The sequence below is a fragment of the Diabrotica undecimpunctata genome, chromosome 9 (genome assembly GCF_040954645.1).
Source record: "Diabrotica undecimpunctata isolate CICGRU chromosome 9, icDiaUnde3, whole genome shotgun sequence".
Lineage (NCBI taxonomy): Eukaryota > Metazoa > Arthropoda > Insecta > Coleoptera > Chrysomelidae > Diabrotica > Diabrotica undecimpunctata.
The window spans coordinates 5152783-5172936 of NC_092811.1; the positions used below are offsets into that span (position 1 = coordinate 5152783).

General features: G+C 34.2%; 1 protein-coding gene across 1 annotated transcript in view; it reads left to right on the plus strand.

Moving 5' to 3' along the window:
* Positions 1-4395: 4395 nt before the first annotated feature.
* Positions 4396-20154, plus strand: part of LOC140449445 (vasoactive intestinal polypeptide receptor 2-like) — a 482093-nt gene continuing 466334 nt past the window's right edge. The window contains exon 1 of the mRNA XM_072542619.1: positions 4396-4499. The gene's annotated coding sequence lies outside the window, so the exon portion shown is untranslated. The remainder of the gene's footprint in view (positions 4500-20154) is intronic.

Below are 20154 nucleotides of genomic sequence, written 5' to 3' on the forward strand. Positions count from 1 at the left end.
CCAAGAGTGAGACAATAGTACCTTGAGCCACACAGGTAGAAAATTAACACTGTTACAACAGATATTACTATATTTTTGAATGTACTAAGAAATACAAAGAGGAAAAAACAAAATCACTGCTCAAATAATTGCAATACATTAAACTCATTGTAAATTTATAAGTCCAAAATTTACTTTGAAAATCAGATGTGAATTTTGCCTTTTCGTTTGACCAAAAACGTTCGGTTGAGGTAAAATGGCCTTAATAATTGCGTTTGGAACCAAGGAAACATCAGGAACTTGTGGGTACACAAACTTCTCTTGATGAATTAGTTTGAAAAGGAAACTTACTTCTGTTTCCTGCAGACCTTCCTTAACAACTTTACCTACGTAGTAAATATCGGATCCTTTTGTTTCAAATTGAAACAAAAGGACTCTGGTGGTCTATCTAATGTACGTAAAAGCAATTCTACACAGTCATCTTCCTCCAAGTCATCTGAGATATCTGCGTAGTCATCATCTGTGGAGAGGTCTATTTTCACTGGCTTTACAAATTTTTCTAATGTCCCTTATGGGGCACCGTCAACCATTCTACTGTAAAAATGAACGAGATTGAAAACCATTGCTGGAGCAAGCCAATTTCCCGCTACACTAACAATTAAAAACTCTTGTCCCATCAGCGAATCGTTTATTCTTTTGGTAACAAGAATGTAGCTTATTAAAAAATATTCGTACATTTGCCTCATTAAACCCAATTGCTCGAGCCAAACTGCATCCCTCGGGCATCCTTAATGATAAAAGCGTCTAAAACCTCTCATCCATTTGTTTCCACCAAGTTTACTAATTTTACAACTTTCGGGCATATCAGCGTTATTGACTTCAGCCATTTTGAATGCTAGCCTGCATTCTACAACGGGAAATCATCGTTTTACATCGTGTTTTAAAGGTTCGATGATAGTAGAACCTGCAACAAATTCCAACTGCAACAAATTCTGGAATTAATAAGACAAAGAAAATTTTCTTCATTTGTTTAGCAAAAATTTATAAAATAGTTTCCGTATTGTAACCAATTTAATAACCTTGTTCAATGTATTCCCCCAAACTTACAACTTTCTTATACTAGTGACAGTGAATTATATACAAGAGTTTCTTGTAAAAGCTAGTAAACCAGAAATATATTAAAATAACAACTGCCGCCGGTCAAACATCATAATACCTCTTTTATTTGAAATGAACATTTTCGGAATAAAAGTGTGCATTTTCCCGCATCGTATTAGATCACATCTCCGTCCAACTTCTTTTCGGAATATCCCGTCGTCCAAGTTCACTCAACTCTTCCCAGCGCTGTCAGGACCGACAGCTTTTGCGAATTGTGCTGGTCATCATAAATGCATTACGAAATAAAAACGTTTCGTTTCCCAGAAAATAAATACGTGTTTAAAAACGGTTTAATTGAGTCACACAAAAAATAAATCGTTTGGGGAAGATTTTATATCGAAACTGACAAACCAATAACCCAACTACATTAGACCTAAAAAGCTTATCTACGGTGATAATTATCGACTGGCAATTCTTGATGTAGCTGTATGCGGTAGGGATTTTTTTGTTGAGGGTGTAAAATTTTCTAAAGACGTGTGTTGGATTCCCCTCTGGAAGTCGTATCCTCGGGTGCATCTATGATGCCCTGCCTACCAGCTAAAACCACCCTTACCCATACACGTCCGGCTAGTCTTGTTTAGACTGTCCAGACACGCATGCGCGGCTTCCTTCTCTTCTGTTTTCCCCTTTAGTGGTAGAATCTCTTTTCTTTTTATTATTTTAGTTATTGTCCCCAGTATTTCTTTGTGATAATTTTTTCCTCTTCCATTATATTTGGAACACACGAAGTGTTCCGTTGTGTCATTAACACCGCAGTTAACGCAGTTGCCTTCTTCTTGCTTCCCTATCCTCACGAGATAGGCTTTGGAAGAGCCATGCTCCGTAAGAAACTGTGTGAAGAAGTATTTAGTCTTCCGATGGCCGTCCTACTCAGTCCCTTACGTCCGGTATGTTTTTGTCCATTTAATTCTATGTGCGTTTTCCCACTTTTCTTGCCATTTCGCGTTGGTCACCCCTCCCTCGTCTGCTTTGTATGTGATTGGAGTATAGGGAGAAGGAGAGTGTCATGATTGAAGAATTTAAGGGACTGGTTTAAACGCAGTTCTATAGAACTCTTTAGAGCAGCAGTGGATAGAGTAAAGATAGTGATGATGATATATCCAACCTCCGATCGGGAGACGGCACTTAAAGAAGATACGTGATTATGCGCAGACGTTCCTCAGCGGGGCTTTCCTCTTTCTCCAGAATTATTCTGTAGTTTTTATTTATGCATTTTCTGCTGCCATACTGATCGCTGCATAACTTCCATCATAATAATTCTCCTTCTACCTATCTCTGGACCTCTTATGTTTGGCATGATCTTTGTTAGCCCCACTGTTCTTTGATCGGCTTTATTTCGCAGCATATGTTATGTGTTTACCGAAGATATTTATTTTGTCCAGTATTACGTCCAGATGACTTTTGAGTTTTGAGTTTGACTTTTTTGAAAGGTAGGACACTGTGTGTCTACTACTATGTGCGTCAGTTCTCCCTCCTCTAGCCACATCCTAACTAGTTCAAGGGCTGTGCTTCCCCTACCTATTGTCGGCCCATTCTCGAAATACTCTACTCGTAAAACCAGGTCGCCTGCGTAAGCAATTGACTGTATTTTCTTGCCTAGGTTTATCTCTAATATGTCAATATAGAGTACATTCCAGAGCAGTGGACCTAGGACCCAGCCCTGTGGCACTCCCGTACTTAATTTTGTCATCTTTAGTTATATTAATACTCCTGTCTGAAATATTCCCTCAGCAAGTTCTGCAAGTATGGGGATATTTCCATTTCTTTTGGAATATTCATTCTTCTTCTTCTTCAAGTGCCCTGTCCGTTGCGAACGTTGGCTATTAACATGGCAATTCTGATCTTGTTTGCGGCGCTTCTGAATAGTTCGACCGATGTGAGCCCGAACCACTTCCTCAGATTTTGGAGCCACGAGTGTGTTCTCCTGCCTGGCCCTCGCTTACTGTCTATTTTTCCCTGGACAATCAATTGCAGTAGACGGTACTTATCGTGTCTCAATATGTGGCCTAGATATTCAAGCTTTCTTTGTTTAATTGTATTCACGATTTCTTTCTCCTTTACGATTCTTTGGATTACCTCTATGTTGGTGACATGGTCGGTCCAGGATATACGAAGAATGCGTCGGTACACCCACATTTCGAATGCTTCTAGTTTTCTCGTGAGTGTCTCCGTCAGCGTCCAGGCCTCCACACCATACAGTAAGATCGGAAAAATGTAGCATTTAACTAGACGTAGTTTTAGGGGAAGAGACAAATCCCTGCTTATGAGGAGCTTTTTCATATTGCTAAATGCTGCTCTAGCTCGTTCTATTCTCGCCTTAATTTCTGTGGCCTGTTCCCATTTTGCATTTACGTTGGTGCCAAGGTACACATAAGATTCTACATGGTCAATTAGTATGTTACTTATCCGTAACTGTCGAGCAAGCTGTTGCTTCCTGCTTATCAGCATCCACTTTGTCTTCTTGAAGTTGAGGCTCAGGCCGTATTCCTCACTAACTGAATAAACTCTTTCCATTACCTGCTGTAATTCGTCTATGGTACTGGCAAGGATCACCGTGTCGTCGGCATATCTTATATCGTTCGTTAACTCGCCGTTTATTTTTATGCCCTTTTCCATACATTTGTTAAATATTTCTTCGGAATAAATATTGAATAGGAGTGCAGATAATATACACCCCTGACGGGCACCTCTTTTGATCTGCACACTTTCAGTGAGTTCGTTGCCAATTTTTGCTCTTGCTGTTTGAATATTCATTACAATAGAATATCATTCTCTCTCCTGTTACCGACCAGACTGTAACTTCGACTTTTTAAATAATTTTAAACTGTCTGTCCTTGTTTAGTGTAGTGTTATGGTCAACTTTATGTTTAATTTTATGTTTATGACATTCTGCGATTGTTGGATAGCCCAAAATTGACGAAATGCCCCTGAAGATGCCCTAGGAAGCGAAAGTACTTGGGCAAGATTTAATTAATAGAACATTTTTTCATCATTACAAAAATAACAATAATGCCAGATTGTTGGTCATGAAGGTATGTATAGCGATGTATATTATGTCAGTATTTTCTCGCTCATTGCATCCCCCAAGTTCACTCAACTTCTTCCCGCGGTGTCGGCAACCGACATCGTTCCCGTAGTGCGCTGGTCATCTGCGGACCCAGCACGCCACAGCACACGAAGGCGTCTGTCTCTGCCAACGCCGCCAAAGCTCTTCTGCTAGCAGTGCGTCGCGAGGCGTCTCTGGAAACAGTGGAACGGAGTCCCGTTGCTCTCGATAAACTTTCTGTCGCCCGCCGTTTCGTGGCTGTTGCTGTCTTGATTAATACTGCATTCAACAGGTATCACCGGAGACGACGATTCAGGTAGGATTATGGATGTTTTGGGGGATAAATTTAATTATTTGAGGCGTTTTAGCTGGTTGGGATTTCGAGAGACGAAATATATAATTCACCACGAAATAAATAGAATAGTTTGAAACTAGAGTACTTATGGGGGAAACAAAAATTGTTTATAATGATAAAATTATTGCACTTGGGATTTCTTTTAAAATATATAAAATTTCTTTATAGGGATGAATAAAAATGTTCAAAATAGTTGGACGTATAGAGTGATAGCTACTTTTAAAGTATACGAATATTTAATTTTTCGATATTTTATTCTCAAATCTCCGTAATATTTGGAAAATATGAATGATCAAATCTTAGGCCAGATCTTATGAGCCATGTTAGTCCAAATAAATTAGTTTTTTACTCTACACAACTGTATAGACAGGTTTGAAAGTTGAAATGTGAAGTATGAGATACTACAAAAAGACTCTCATCTAGATATTCATCAGTTTTTTAATGAAAATATTTTTAAATAAACAATTAAAAGTCAAACTCATTATTTTGCTTATAACTTAAAGACTTGCCTATTTAGAAATTTAACAGACAACTTAAAAAAAAAAGTACACAAAATGAGATACGCTGAATTAAAATCGGTTAATAAACAAAAAAGTTATTGCAAAATAAACAACAAAACCCCCGTTTTTGAATGTTAATAACTTTTTTATTCTATCTATCTAATTAGCCTTCTTCGGTTCATCCTTGGACATAGGCCTCCCCAATCCTTTTCCACTCTTCTCTGTCTGTCGCTACAGTCATCCACCTAAAGCCCACGTGCTTCTTGATATCATCTGTCCACCTCATTTGGGGTCTTCCTCTGCTTCGTTTAGATTTCCACGGTCTCCAACTTATAAGAATTTTGTTCCATCGGTCTTCTTTTTGTCTTATATTGTGTCCGGCAAATCTCCATTTCAATTTTGCAACTTCTTGTCTAACATCCCTCACTTTTCTTTTTTCTCTTATCCCCTCGGTTCTCTGTTTATCCATTAGTCTTATGTGCAACATTTGTATTTCATTACTGTTTGGGTTTTTATGATTTTGTCCATGTTTGCTTTTGTAAATGTCCACGTTTGGGAACCATTAGTGAGAATAGGGAGTACGCATTGATTGTATACTTTGGTCTTAAGATACTGTGGATATCTTTTGTTTTTAAGAATGTAGCTTAGTTTGCCAAACGCCGCCCATGCCAGTCTAACTCGTGTTTTTATCTCCGCTGTTTGGTTTTCTTTGGTAAGTTTTATAGTTTGACCCAGATATATAATTATAATCCTGAACTTGTTCTATTTCATCTTGTTCGATCCTGATTGTGATGTCTTCATCTGTATTTGTTATGATTTTGGTTATGCTGTAATTCATATTAAGGCCTATCTTTCCAGCTTCTACGTTCTTTCATCATTTCAAATAATTCTTCTTTTTTATCGGTTATCAATGCGATGTCATCAGCGTACCTTAGATGGTTCAAGCGTTGTCCATAAATTTTTATACCTTTTTCTTCCCATTCTATTATTTTAAAAATATCTTCCTGAGCCTGATTGAAAAGTTTCGGTGATATTATGTCACTCTGTCTCACGCCTCTATTTATTTGTATTGATTTTGTTCCTTCATATACTTTAATTGTTGTTTTGGCTTCCTTATATATATTGGCTATTAGTTCCGTATATCTGTGGTCAATTCTGCTGTTAATCAAAGAACTTTTCACTGCCCAATGTTCGACACTGTCGAAAGCCTTTTCGAAATCTATGAACGCTATATATAGAGGAATGTGGTATTCATTTGCTCGTTTTATAAGTATTTTCACACTTAGTAAATGGTCACTTGTGCTAAATCCCTTTCTAAAACCAGCTTGTTCTTTCGACTGGTATCCGTCGAATTTTGTCGTCAATCTATTGGTTAAAATTTTTGAGGAGTTTATACATTACATTGAGGAGTGTTATACGACGGTAGTTTTTTATATCTGCTTTATCCCCTTTTTTGTGTAGGATAATGGTTACGGATTCCTTCCAGTTGTTTGGGATTCTTTTTTCTTTTAATATTTTGTTAAAAAGGGAATGTAAAGTATTAATTACCACTTTTCCACCATATTTCAGCATCTCTGCAGTTATTCCATCTTTTCCAGGCGATTTGTTGTTTTTCATTTCTTTCAATGCCTTCTTTATTTCTGATTTGCTTATTTCTGGCTGTAGCTCTGAGTTGACATTTTTTATTTTAGCCTTAAGTTGTCGTACTTTATAAGCTCAGGTGAGATGCCCCCAAGTCCGAATTTATAAAATTATTGATTTATATGAACTGAAATCTATGTTTTTAATTGAACATCTCAAGTAATTCCAGAGTTTCTTCGTTGGCTATAAGTTTAGCTGAAAAGATGCTACTAGATAATTTGTAATTATTTTATTGGTGGGTATTTTTATGAGAAGAACTTATTATTTTTCAAGTTCCGCTCCTATTGAAGATTGGAAATCATTCTGGCAATTATAATTTTGTTCGTTACTCGCCTGAATAGTTCAATTGAACTGCATCCAAACCATTCACGGAGATTGCGTAGCCACGAGATTTTTCGTCTTCCTACGCTTCTTCTGCCTTTGATTTTACCCTGCATTATATTCCTTAGTAGTTCGTATTTTTCACCTCTCATGATGTGCCCCAAGTATTCCAATTTCTAAGAAGAGAAGAACTAACAACTTCTATTTTAATGGTACGTGATAAAAAGAGAAACATAAAACATCTGCTTATAAACACCATAAAGAGAAGAAAAACAGAATACTTCGGCCATATAATTAGAGGACCTAAATACCATCTACTTCGCCTTATAATTCAAAGAAAAGTTAAAAGAAAGAGATGGATTGGTCGAAAGAAACTTTCATGGCTGCGTAATATTAGACAATAGTGTGGTTCCACAGTAGAAGAATTATTTCGCGCAGCAGCCGACAGAGAAAGGTTTCAGGAAATTGTAAACATGATGACGGCCAACGTCTGAATACGGACACGGCACCCAAAGAAGAAGAAGATAAAAAGAGAAGGAAAGAATACATATGGTATAATTTCACTATTTGAGAGAGTGAGTCATCGTTTAAAGGCCCAGAAATGCGGAAAGCCGTTTGGAAATCCAGTGACGTACACTTACTTTTATTTTAACGTTAATTATATTTTATTTTTCAAATATTAATGTTCGAAATAGGCCACAATATATTTATTTACAAGTTTTTACTGACGTTTCGATCTCTTTATCCAAAGACCGCTTTCAAAGATATAAATGGTAGTTATATTTATTTTATTTGTTTATTATTATATATTTTTATAATCTTATCTTGTTTATTTTCTTTTTTTTTCTATCTTTAAAAACGGAATAGAGATCGAAACGTCAATGTATTAAACATGTAAATAGATATATTGTGGCTTATGTCCAACCTTCTCCCTAAAAATACAGAATGCCACAAACAAGCAGCTATAGAAAAATAAATATATCTGTCATTTGTATGTTTGAAAACGATCTCTTTATAGAGATCGAAACGTCCGTAAATTAAACATTTGAATAAATATATTGTGGCTTATTCCCAACATCATTTCTAAATATACAGAACGACAAGCGAAAAGCCATAGATAATAAATAGTACTATCATTTGTATAATTGAAAACGGTCTCTGGATATAGAGATCGAAACGTCAATAAATAAACATATGAATAAATATTTTTTGGCTCATTCCCTACATTCCCCTAAAAATACAGAATGCCACAAACAAAAAGCTATAAAAAAGAAGTAATTTTGCAGAAAGTTTACTGATGCCAACCGGCTGTCGCGGAAGTTACGCTAAAACGTCTTTTGACGTGACCCGTCCTTAAATAGTTACACAATGAAATTTTTTTAAAACAAATTTTAAGACAGTTTCCACACCACCCCAGAGGTATGTCTTGTGGCGCGATACTTTTTTTAAATGGGTGTTCGCCAAGAGCCATATTGTCTTATTAAATAAAATGAACAAAACACTTAAACAGTATAAAACAAAACAAAATAAAATCCTATAAAACAAAATAAAATTCTATAAAAATAAAATAAAAATAATGTTTGATGTGTTTAAACACAAACACTATACACACTTACTATGTTCTTCTCGTTTTTTTTTGTTTTTGGTTTTTTTATGCTGATGTTCTTATTAAACTATTAGAAAATATTATTCGCTGTCTAAACCTGAAGATGCAGTGCTGCTATCGCTGTCATTATCTTCACCACCTGGTGTAATTATAATTGGCTCTAGTAAAACTTTGATATGAGTGTCAAGTTCCCACATACGATGTTCTTCTTTAATTATGTGGCCTATACATTTAGCCCATTTCGCTGGAGTTACATGGAGGATTGCTTGAATCAAAAGTTTCTTAATTTCGTTTAATTTGAACGTTTTGTTATTGCGTGCTACATCTCCTTTCACTTGCTCCCAGATAAGTTCAATGGGAATAAGTTCGCGATGATAAGGTGGTGGACGCAGAACTTTGACACCATAATCTTTTGCAGTTTCATCTACAGCATATTTAAGATATTCAATTTTCCTTAACCGTGCAATGTCAAGGAGCTAAATTTTGAGTATTGATTCTTCGTATGCAATCCCCTTTTCTGTAAGCCATTCTTGAATCCTCCCTTTCAATTTCTTTAATAATCACCTGTTTTTTTCAACTCAAATTGAAGAAAACCATCATCAAGAAACCCTGTATCACTTCCTATTTGGGTGACGATTAAACGCCGTCCCTTTCCTGATGCAGCTTTTAATCCTGTATATCAGCCTTCTATAAATGCTTCGCGTTTACTTTTGACATTTAAATCTTGCCAAACTTTTCCAACTGTATGACCTTTTCCAACCTTGGTTAATCCAGGTTTCATCCAAATAACATATTTTGCGTCCAGTGCTACGAATTTTGCGTATTTCTTCTAAATATTTTCTTCTCCGCACAATAATTTTATTTTTTTCTAATAGCATACTTTTTCTGTTGAGTTTTACATATCGAAAGTTCATTTCACGCATGGTCCTGGTTAAGACTCTACGAGATATCTTGGGTAAGGAGTCATCGTTTTCGAGCTCTTGAGAAATATTTTTCAGTGTTGGAATTTCATTCCGAAAATAAAATGAATAAATTTTTCGACGTATAATATTCCTTGTCTCGTCATCCAAAACAATGCTTTTCCTACCTCTAGTTTTACGTTTTTCTTGCTTTTTATTTTCCGATGTATTTTTAAGTACACGATAAATACAGCTAACGGATACTTTTGTTAAACTGCTACAAATGTCGACCGCTTGGCTAACATTTAATTCCATTTTTCTGCCAACAATTGCTTCATAAACGTTTCGTATTATTACCTTCTCTTCGGACGTTAACATTTTCCGTCTCTTTTGCGGCATTTCATTTTTGGAATCAACATCAGAATTTTGCAGTCTTCTCTTGGAACAACTCGGTTTTTCGTCCAACTCCAATAAAACTCAAACCAAATAATCACAGAATATAACTAAACATTTACTATAAAACGACAAACTATAACACTCGTATTATCAATAACACGTTTTATCAATAACACAAACTTATCGCATAAAATACCCTACTCTCAGATACGCCAATGTAAATAACCTATTGTTGATGGGCAGTTGCTCGACAAAAACTAGTTTGACGGCGTTCTGTGGATCTGAATTGAAACGGAGTTCCCTCGCTAATTCCAAAGTTGCCAAACGATTGAAAAATATTGTTTTAAAATATCGATTTTTATTTTATAAATTTAAATATGTAACGAAACGGAACATATAAATAAAATTTATTTCATTACAATTTTCTGCTTAATTTTTACTATTGAAAAAATCAGGTTTTTTGTATTTTTATGACGGTAATAATCGCTGCGTGGAAGAATACAGGTTTTGTATGACCATAATTACTACTTGTGAACAAGAATTGGCTACACTGTTCGACAACTTCTGGTCAAGTCTACTATAGAGAAGCACAAATAAATATACTACTTTATATATTCTGTAATTAATTTCTTATGAGGAAACGCAAATTGCAATCGAGAAAACAGGCAGTTTTCGAGGGTCGCTGTGTACATTTAAATTTGAGGATATTCCACGTTTAAACTATGATATCACTCTTCTAAATTGAGGGTTTCTCAAAACGAACCCGTACCTATATATATTTACACGTTGGTTCTTACCACCATCTTGCAAAATTACATTTGATTATCAAAACCCTAGCCTTATAGCGCCAATCATTTTTTTCTTCTGTACATTTAGTTAAATATTGAAAATTGGTCTCCCAACATTTATATTTTCTACAAATAGTTTTAAAATAAGTATTGATAGTCTAAAAATAACAGACCTACTAACCTTGATATTAAAATAACACATGCACTTTGTCACACTGTTGCGTTCTTTTCATATTGCAGAAAAACGCAATATGGTATTGACTTTTTTATAAATTATTCATTAGATAAACTAACTATATATTATAAAACACATTCCATAAATAAATGATCCATTATAAATTTTGTGAAAAGTTGTTTTTCGGCGCTAAAGTCAATCATGTGGAGGTTTGTGTATGTTAAAGAAAAAAATTTAAATTAATTTATTTTAAAGTAGTTTATGTTATAACATAACGTATTGATGATATATTGGCTACATTATCAGAAAATATTATGTAAAGATGGAAGTAGATGATTTATGGATCTGGCCATCAAGTGTTTGCTGAAAAATAATGGCCTGGTTGAAGTATTTGTACAATTAAATTGAAAAAAACAGTAAAAGATTAAGAATCTTATTTACAGAAAATGAATACTTTGAATATGAATCTGCTTAAATATTAAAACATACATAGGAGGTACAAGAACTTCGGAGTCATGGAAAGTACTGAGAAGGTTGAAACAAAACTCAAAAGAAAAAATTAAATTGATAAATATACACGACAAAGAATGGAAGGACTATTACAAGGAACTATTAACAGAACAAAGACCACAATTCATTGTAAAAGAAAACAGGCGAAGACGAAGTAGATCCCCACAACAAGAAACGGAAATAACAGATAGAGAAATGAGAACGGCCATTAAATAAATCAAAAATAAGAAAGCACCGGGACCTGAGCTTATAAAGTACGGCTAAAAAAATTACACCAGATGATAAAATGGATATTTCAGAAAGCCATCAATGGAGAACAGCTCCCAAAGGAATTGACGGAGGCATATGTGACATCTATATTTAAGAAAGAATATAGAAAACGATGTGAAAACTGCAGAGAAGTAAGCGTAATATCATCAATAGAACGATTATATGGAAATATACTGCGAGAAAAGATAGAGCAAGCGATAAAAGGCAAAATTGGGGAGGATCAGGCAGGCTTCACGGCAGAAAGATCAAGCTTAGACCACATATACACACTGTAACAACTGCTGGAAAAGAAAAATGCAAAAAATAGAGATATACATTTAGCATATGTGGACCTGAGAAAGACGTATGACTTTGTACCAAGGTCAGAACTATGGGAGGCAATGTACAAATTAGAAATACAGATGGAACTCATAGACACTACAAAAGCTCTGTATAAAGAAAATAAAGTGTCCATTAAAATGGGAACAAGAATCATAGGAGACTTCACCCCAACAAAAGGGCTCCTGCAAGGTTGTTTCACATCTCCAACCCTATTCAAAATATACTTCAGGCTGAAAAAACATCAATAGAAATAGACATACTAACATATATGGAACAAAAAAGACTACTGTGGTATGGACATGTAAGAAAAACTAGCGACAGCAGATGGATAAAGAGAATAAACGAATGGAGCCCCATAGGAAGGAGGAAAGGAGGACGAGTAAGAGAGGCCTAAACGTTGGAGAATGAGACAACAGAGAGAGATGGAAACGGTTGAGCGAGGGAAGGCAGTGAATACTGTAGAATTCCTGAATATATATATATATATATATATATATATATATATATATATATATATATATATATATATATATATATATATATATATTCCTTATTTCCCCGAGAAAGTTTTAAAATAAGTTAGCTAGAGAAGATGAAGAAATAGTCGGCCAAATCGACAACGTTTTGGTACATTATCTGAAGAAGAAAATATATTCGCTGCACCATCCAGACGAAATATTAAGCGAACCAAACTAAATGTCGAGCCAGGAAAAAGTGTTGTAGCTCATCAACCGGATGAAACTGAAAACGAAAGTGAAGAAGAGCCACCAAGTGATAACGAAACAGAAAGTGAAACGTCTGACTTGGATGAGTCTGACAATAATGATAGGATTGAATATTTTGCCTATAATAAGGATGCCATCAAAGAAGGAGTTTTAGTAAAGGTTTTGGCAAGAAGAAGGAAGAAGCAATACCATCGCTAGTTAGTCTTCCCGCTCTATTATTAATTTTAACGTAATTAATCCCTCTGTGTCTTCTTCTTCACGTGCCATCTCCTCTAAGAAGGTTGGCAACCACCATGGCAATTCGCATTTTCGACACCGCTGCTCTAAAGAGGTCAGCAGAAGTGCAGTTAAACCAAGCTCTCATATTGTTTAACCAGGAGATGCGTCTTCTTCTGCGACTCCTTCTACCCTGTATTCTTCCATGTATTATTAATTGCAGCAAGTTAAAATGCTCGCCCCTCATGACATGTCCCAGATATTGCAGTTTTCTGACTTTAATAATTGTATTTAAAACCTCTTTATCTTTTCCCATTCTTCTCAACACCTCGACATTCGTGACTCTATCTACCCAACTTATTCTTAATATCCTTCTGTAGGCCCATAACTCGAAGGCTTCCAATCTGTCCGAAACATCTTTCTTTAAAATCCAAAATAATACGGACATCCCTCTGTGTACGATCTGTATTTTGAAACAATTGTGTCCTTCTTGTAATAGAACTTCTTTGTACGCTCTGATTATATTCAGTTAAGTAGGCTTATTTCTTGGTAGTTGTCGCAATTTTCTCTGTCTTTTTCTTAAACAGCATTTTGCATTTTTTTCAGCACATATTTATAATATGTACAAGTCTAAATTTCGGTAGGCTGCTTTCGTATTTTAAAAATTCTATGGCTATGTTTTCTTTTCCAGTGGGTTTCCTATTTTTGAGCAAAAATCTTGATATTAAGTTGATATTGAATTTCTTCGTGTTTCTCGAGATGGTCTGGGTTCGGTTTGTACTACAGATTCTTATAGATTCACATTCTCTTTTCATGGTTCTGTTGGGATAACATTCAAACCTATAGTGTCTTTTTTATTGTTGTTTAGAGCTTCAATATTTTGTATGCTACGAGGTTATCTTTCATAACTAGATCATTAAGAGTATTTATTTTTGCGTTTTTAGCGTCATTGCTTCTTTTCATTTACATTTATTGCTTAGACATTTCAAAGATAGATATAGTTTTCAGTAGCTCTTCTGGCATGGTCTATGCTTCTATACCATACAGTCTTCTTCTTCTTCTTTAAGTGCCATCTCCGCGGCGGAGGTCGGCAATCATCATAGCTATTCGGACTTTTGAGACGGCTGCTCTGAAAAGTTCATTTGATGTACATCTGTACCACTCTCTCAGGTTGCGTAGCCATGACATTCTACGCTTCCCAATGCTTCTCTTTTCTTGGATCTTTCCCTGAATAATCAGTTGGAGCAAAGTGTAATTCTCTCTGTATTTAAAATTTCTATTTCTTTATTCATCCTTCTCAGAACCTCTTTGTTTGTGATGTGTTCTATCCACGATTTTCAGAATTCTTCTATACACCCACAGCTCGAATGATTCCAGTTTTTTTATTGATGTCGCATTTAAGGTCCAAGATTCCATTCCATAAATCAAAGTCGAAAAAACATAGCACCTCTCCAACCTAACTCTTAGTTTCAATTTTAAATCCCTTGTACATAGCACTCTTCTCATTTTGTTGGAATTTACTCTAGCCTTTTCTATTCTGATTTTGATATTCTGAATCTAATCATTTGTGGAGTTAATCTTGCTTACGTTTATTAGAAGATTCTCGTTATTTCTTTGAGTTTTCGATATTCTTATAATTTCGCCTTCTTGACGTTCATTGTTAGACCGTACTATTTTCCATACTCCGCTATTCTGGTCACTAGTCTCTGAAGATATACAATATTTTCGGGTGAGATCACGGTGTCGTCCGCATATCTAATGTTGTTAATGGGAACTTCATTTACCTTTATTCCAGCAGTTTTACCCTCAAGAATCCCTATAGAATCTCTTCGGAGTAGGCATTAAAAAGAATTGGCGACAGTATGCATCCCTGTCTCACTCCACGTCTAATTTCAATTTCATCTGATAGTTGTTTGTTAACATGTACTTTTGCTCGCTGTTTATGGTATAAATTTGATATGCTCCTGAGGTCGTTGTAGTCAATCTTCTTTGATTTCAAGACATTCAATAATTGTCCATCTCGTACTTTATCGAATGCTTTATTATAGTCAATAAAACATGCGTATATATCTCGATTAATCCTACAAGGGAAGATCGAAGGTAGGAGAGGAGCCGGCCGCAAACAATTATCCTGGTTAAGGAATATTAAAGAATGGACAGGAATACACAATACAGGCGAGCTGTGTCACGCCGCCAAGAACAGAATTCTAGTAATGAGATAGTCGCCTACGCACTTTGGTGTATGGCATGTTAAGAAGAAGATATATCTCGACTGACGTCTAGGCATCTTTGTATTAGTATATACCATACAGTAACACCGGATACTGTAACATTTTACGAATCTCATTTGTAATAGTAATAAAAAGAGCCTATTAGTAAATATATGCTTTATAAAAAGAGCAATTTCAAGGATATCCTGGACATTCTATTCCAGTAAGTTCAGTTTCGAGAAAGACTCTACAACATTTTGTTAAGATTCGTTTTGTTTTTCAGGTTTAATTTTACTTATCACACAGTATAGTCTATAAACAGCCATATATTTAAAAAAAATAAAACTGAATACCACACATTATATTCACCAGACTTTACCGGCTCAACTTCAGCTGGTTATTACCTTATTCTCAAACTTATCACATACATACACACACCACTCGGGCTCCTTTTTGTTGCGGCCTTATCAAACGCTTAAGCTCCAGTTTTATATACTTTTTGTTTCATTCAGTTTTCAAAGTAATGATGAGGTCCCTTTTGTAATAAACCTTTCATCTTTATCCTTGTTCAGCCGCAATGCGTGATATGGATTATCTCGGGAAATAATTTGTAGTTTTCGGTTACTTTTTTATGTTTAGATGACTATCAAAAGTAGTTGAAATTATGTCGTTTTAATTGAGATTCTTACACTTTGTTATAGCAATCGTGATCACGAGAAGAGAAGGACGTAATTGGATCGTAATTTTCTTTATGATTGTGTCCACAGAGAGTCTTAAAAATCTCATAAAAGTGTAATGAAAATGATCCGTTGGTTATATTTATTTATAACCCATTAAGTAGTTCATTTATTTTGTATGTAGTAGAATAAATATTGGAAAAAATCACTAGAGTTTATGTCCGGTCACCTTGGAGGCTAAAATTGGATTTCATCCGAACAAATTCTTCTTTAAAACGCATATCTCTAGTCTATAGCAAAATAGTTTATTCGTATGGAAAATTATATGTGTTTTCTATTATTTATTGTGGCTTTTCCAGCAATTTATCTAATACTTTGATTATAACTTTAATTTAATACAAAACCTAAAATGTTTGATGTAAAATCCAATTATTCTGTTATTTTGTCAAATCCTATTATTCTATCCTGCTAATATATTTATTTTATTTAATATTTCGTTAACTATTAACTTTATTAAAGGCATTTTATACCAAAATTCAGAAGTATTGGTGTTTTTGTCTAATTTTCTTTCGTTGCTTGGAGTAATTGCGATAAATCTGAATTATGTAGTTGATTTGTAAAATGCGATTATCTCGAAAACTGTTGAGTTTTGAAGTTATTAACAAGTATACTTTTTTTTGTTAAAATAATGTATCTTTAACATTTTATATCACAAACACTGGTAGCTTACAGAGCAAAAAAGTTAAGTGCAAATGTATGTCACATATGTGGCGCCCTCTATCAGCTACATTAAAGCATGCATCAAATTATAATTTATGATGTTCAATAGTACCCAGTTATGAATTTTGATACATAAATATTCACAAACATAAAAGTTATAGCGAAAATTAAAATTTTAAATTTGCACTTAAACACCCTGTATCTTTCTTAGTATCAACATTTTATTAAAGCAATTTGGATTAAATCGTAATATTTTAAAGTGTAGAATCTACGGTTTCTTTTTGTGCAATTACTTAAGGAGCACCCTGTATAGTTGTTTAAAAATGGCGACCGTACAATCGAAAACTGTAGAAGTAATAGTCAGAGGAACAAATTAAGAAGAACAAGAAAAGAAATAAATATGAACAGTTTATGTCTCAAGTAATATTCTGAGTAAACTTCGAAAATTACTTTCATCCGCGATGTTTACGTGTATTTGTAAACTTCAGACAAAATATATATGTCGTGTTAATGTTATACAAACATCCTGAATCCATTCTTACATTATTTAAAGTTAAATCCCCGTGATAAAATAGTTTGCCGTATTTGATAACATCTTGACAATGATCGATTCCACTACTATTTATCTGTCATGCTATAATAGCGTATTTTATCAGTGTATACAAAATAAATGAACCAGGATCAAGTTTGCTTGGCTTGCAATTTTTTAAACAAAATATGAACGAATAGTTGCGGGCAATATATTTTGCTTATTTTTTAGATTTTTCTTGTAAAATTGTTAGTCTTGGCAATATTTTTGTTAAATCAATACTTTATTCAGGAATTTATACTTTAATATAAATAAATTCTTTGTGGGATTATTCTTCTCGATTATTCGCTCATGCTTATATAAGTATAGTGTGACCCATTTATATTGGAAACATCTCTATAAAATTTGAAGTTGTTAACCGATTTTAACCAAATTTTTTTAATGTCATGTAATAAAAGGTCTATTGCGGGACAAAATATGAAATATTTAGTTAAATTTTCAGGGCATTCTACGATACTTTTTCTTCGTCGAAAATGGAGAATTTGTATTAGCGATTTTTTTATTAAAAAAATTTCTACGCCACTGAATTTAGAGTGGCTTCAAATAGCTATGACAAAAATTTCATTAAAATATATTTATTAATAACAAAGTTATGACAACTTTAAATTTTAAAACTCACTAAGCTACGAGTCAAAAAAGAACACCCTGTATCAACAGATAACCATAAACCTAATTATTTTTCAAATAATTTTAATAACAAACCACTACTAAACAAAAAAATGTTTAAAATAGCATAAAAATTTAATGCAAGTAACGCACTTACATTATTATTAACTTTACATGCTACAACTTAAATCTCAGTTGCCATGACAACGATATTACTGTTTGACATTATTTGTGTCATACAAATTTCAGTGCTAACATAAATTTATGCATAATATCTGCAACAATATTTACTTCAAATTCTTTTAATAATATTTTGTGTCATGGCTGCAAGATTAAGTTTGAGAGAAAAAATTGAAATTATACGTCTTTTGGGAGATAACGATTGAAGTGCCAGGGAAGTTTGTACAATAGTCATGTGGATCGTCCTAATCTTAGCTGCGGTACGGTAAACAAAATAAATAGAATATTTAATGAATATGGTGCAGTATCAAAACTAATTTTAAAAAATAACCCGTTACAAAGAAGAAGAGGGAAGAGAGAAGAGAGTTTTGACAATTATATTGCCAAAAATAAAATTTTGTTTGAAAATTCTTTTTTGTTTAGTAACAAAAAAGAAGAAGATTTATTCACGATTGATAGATGTCTGAAAAAATGTAACAGATATATGGAAAATTAAATCAAAATGTGATATTTTACAAGTTTTATACATAAATTATAAAGAAATAATATAATTATAAATTTTGCTTAGATTTTGAATTTCTGATCTTTTGTTTAAATTATTATCACTTTTGCTAATTTCCAAAAATTCCTTTTGAATTTATTACTTTCATGCATAAAATTTTAATGTTATCAAAATCCATAATATGGTCTTTATCGATTACATGCTCTGCCAAAGCACAAGATGGTTTTTTAAATCTGCAATCACTTTTGTGGGAAATAATGCGATTTGAAAGATTTCTTCCGGTCTCACCAACATATTCAGCTTCACACTGAGTACAACTAATGCTATATACTACATTCGTTTTTTCAAATTTGTCTATAGGATATTTAGTTTTGGAATATAAAGATGAAATAGTTTTGATGTTTTGCTATTGTTTAGCTTTGTTGCTATTTTTATATTGTCAATAACCTTTAGTATTTGTATTAATTTAGGTGTTAATGATGGTATAAAAGGTAGTGAATGATAAAAGATGTTCTGATTGTTAGATACAATGTTTTGAGATTTAGCAAAAAATAGTGTTAAGTTATTTATATTGACAATATTAGAAAAAAGCTTATATCTTATCCTCCAGATATGCTACATAGGATGCTTTTTTTAATTATTGTAGCAGAGGTAAAATATGCTCGTGTATCAACATCTATTCCAACAGTAAATATATGATGGGCTTATACAATAAATCCTAATAATCCGATTGCTATTATAGCATAAATTATTCCTAAAGTTCCAAAAGCTTCTTTTTTTCTTTTTTCTTGTCTTACAATATGAGAGATTAGACCAAATCCAGGTAAAATTAAAATATAGACTTCAGGATGTCCAAAAAATCAAAATAAATGTTGGTATAAAATAGGATCACCACCACCGGCAGGATCAAAAAAAGAGGTATTTAGATTCCGATCTGTTACTGTCGACCTGTCTTCTTCAGGGCTTCCGAGGTCTCAGTCTCCCGAGACCCCAGACACTACTACACTCACTAGTCACTTCTAGTTCACTCACTAGTTCACTACTACGACTAGGGCCAGGGGACGATTCATTTATACCGTCGATGGTGACGTGGCCTAGGTGGGGGTTAGGGTGGGGATTGGCGTGAACATTTCCGACAGTGGGATTTTTTGTTTGGAGACCTCTACATGGAGACCTCTAATAAACAAAATATCGCCCCCTCCATCCTCGAATCAAAATCCTACTGTCGAAAATGTTCGCGCCAATCCCCACCCTAACCCCCACCTAGGCCACGTCACCATCGACGGTATAAATGAACCGTCCCCTGGTCCCAGTCGTAGTAGAGAACTAGTGAGTGAACTCGGAAGCCCTGAAGAAGACATCAGAGATATATTACCCTGTCCCAAAAATCTTGAGTTTGTAGCTGATGATTTAAGCAAATATAAGTCTTAATTACTTCTGTTGTGACGTAAGAGCTTGTTTATTTTACTGCAGTTTGGTATCTAAGCTTTAATTTTGCTCGAAGTTGTTGTATTTCTTCCCGGAAACTATGACATAATTCTTGCAGGTTTCGCATCTTCAAAAGGATTCTCTTCTAATCTTTCCAAAAGCGTACGATCTTCATGAGCGGTAGATATTTTTGTTCTTCCAGAACCTTGCTTTCTGTCGAGAGTTTCTTGTTCTCTCCATATTTTATTAGTATCAAAATTTGTTGTTCTGCTTACGTTAAAATGGTTCGCTACGCCAGACAGTGACCAACCATCTTCTAATTTCGTTACAATTCTT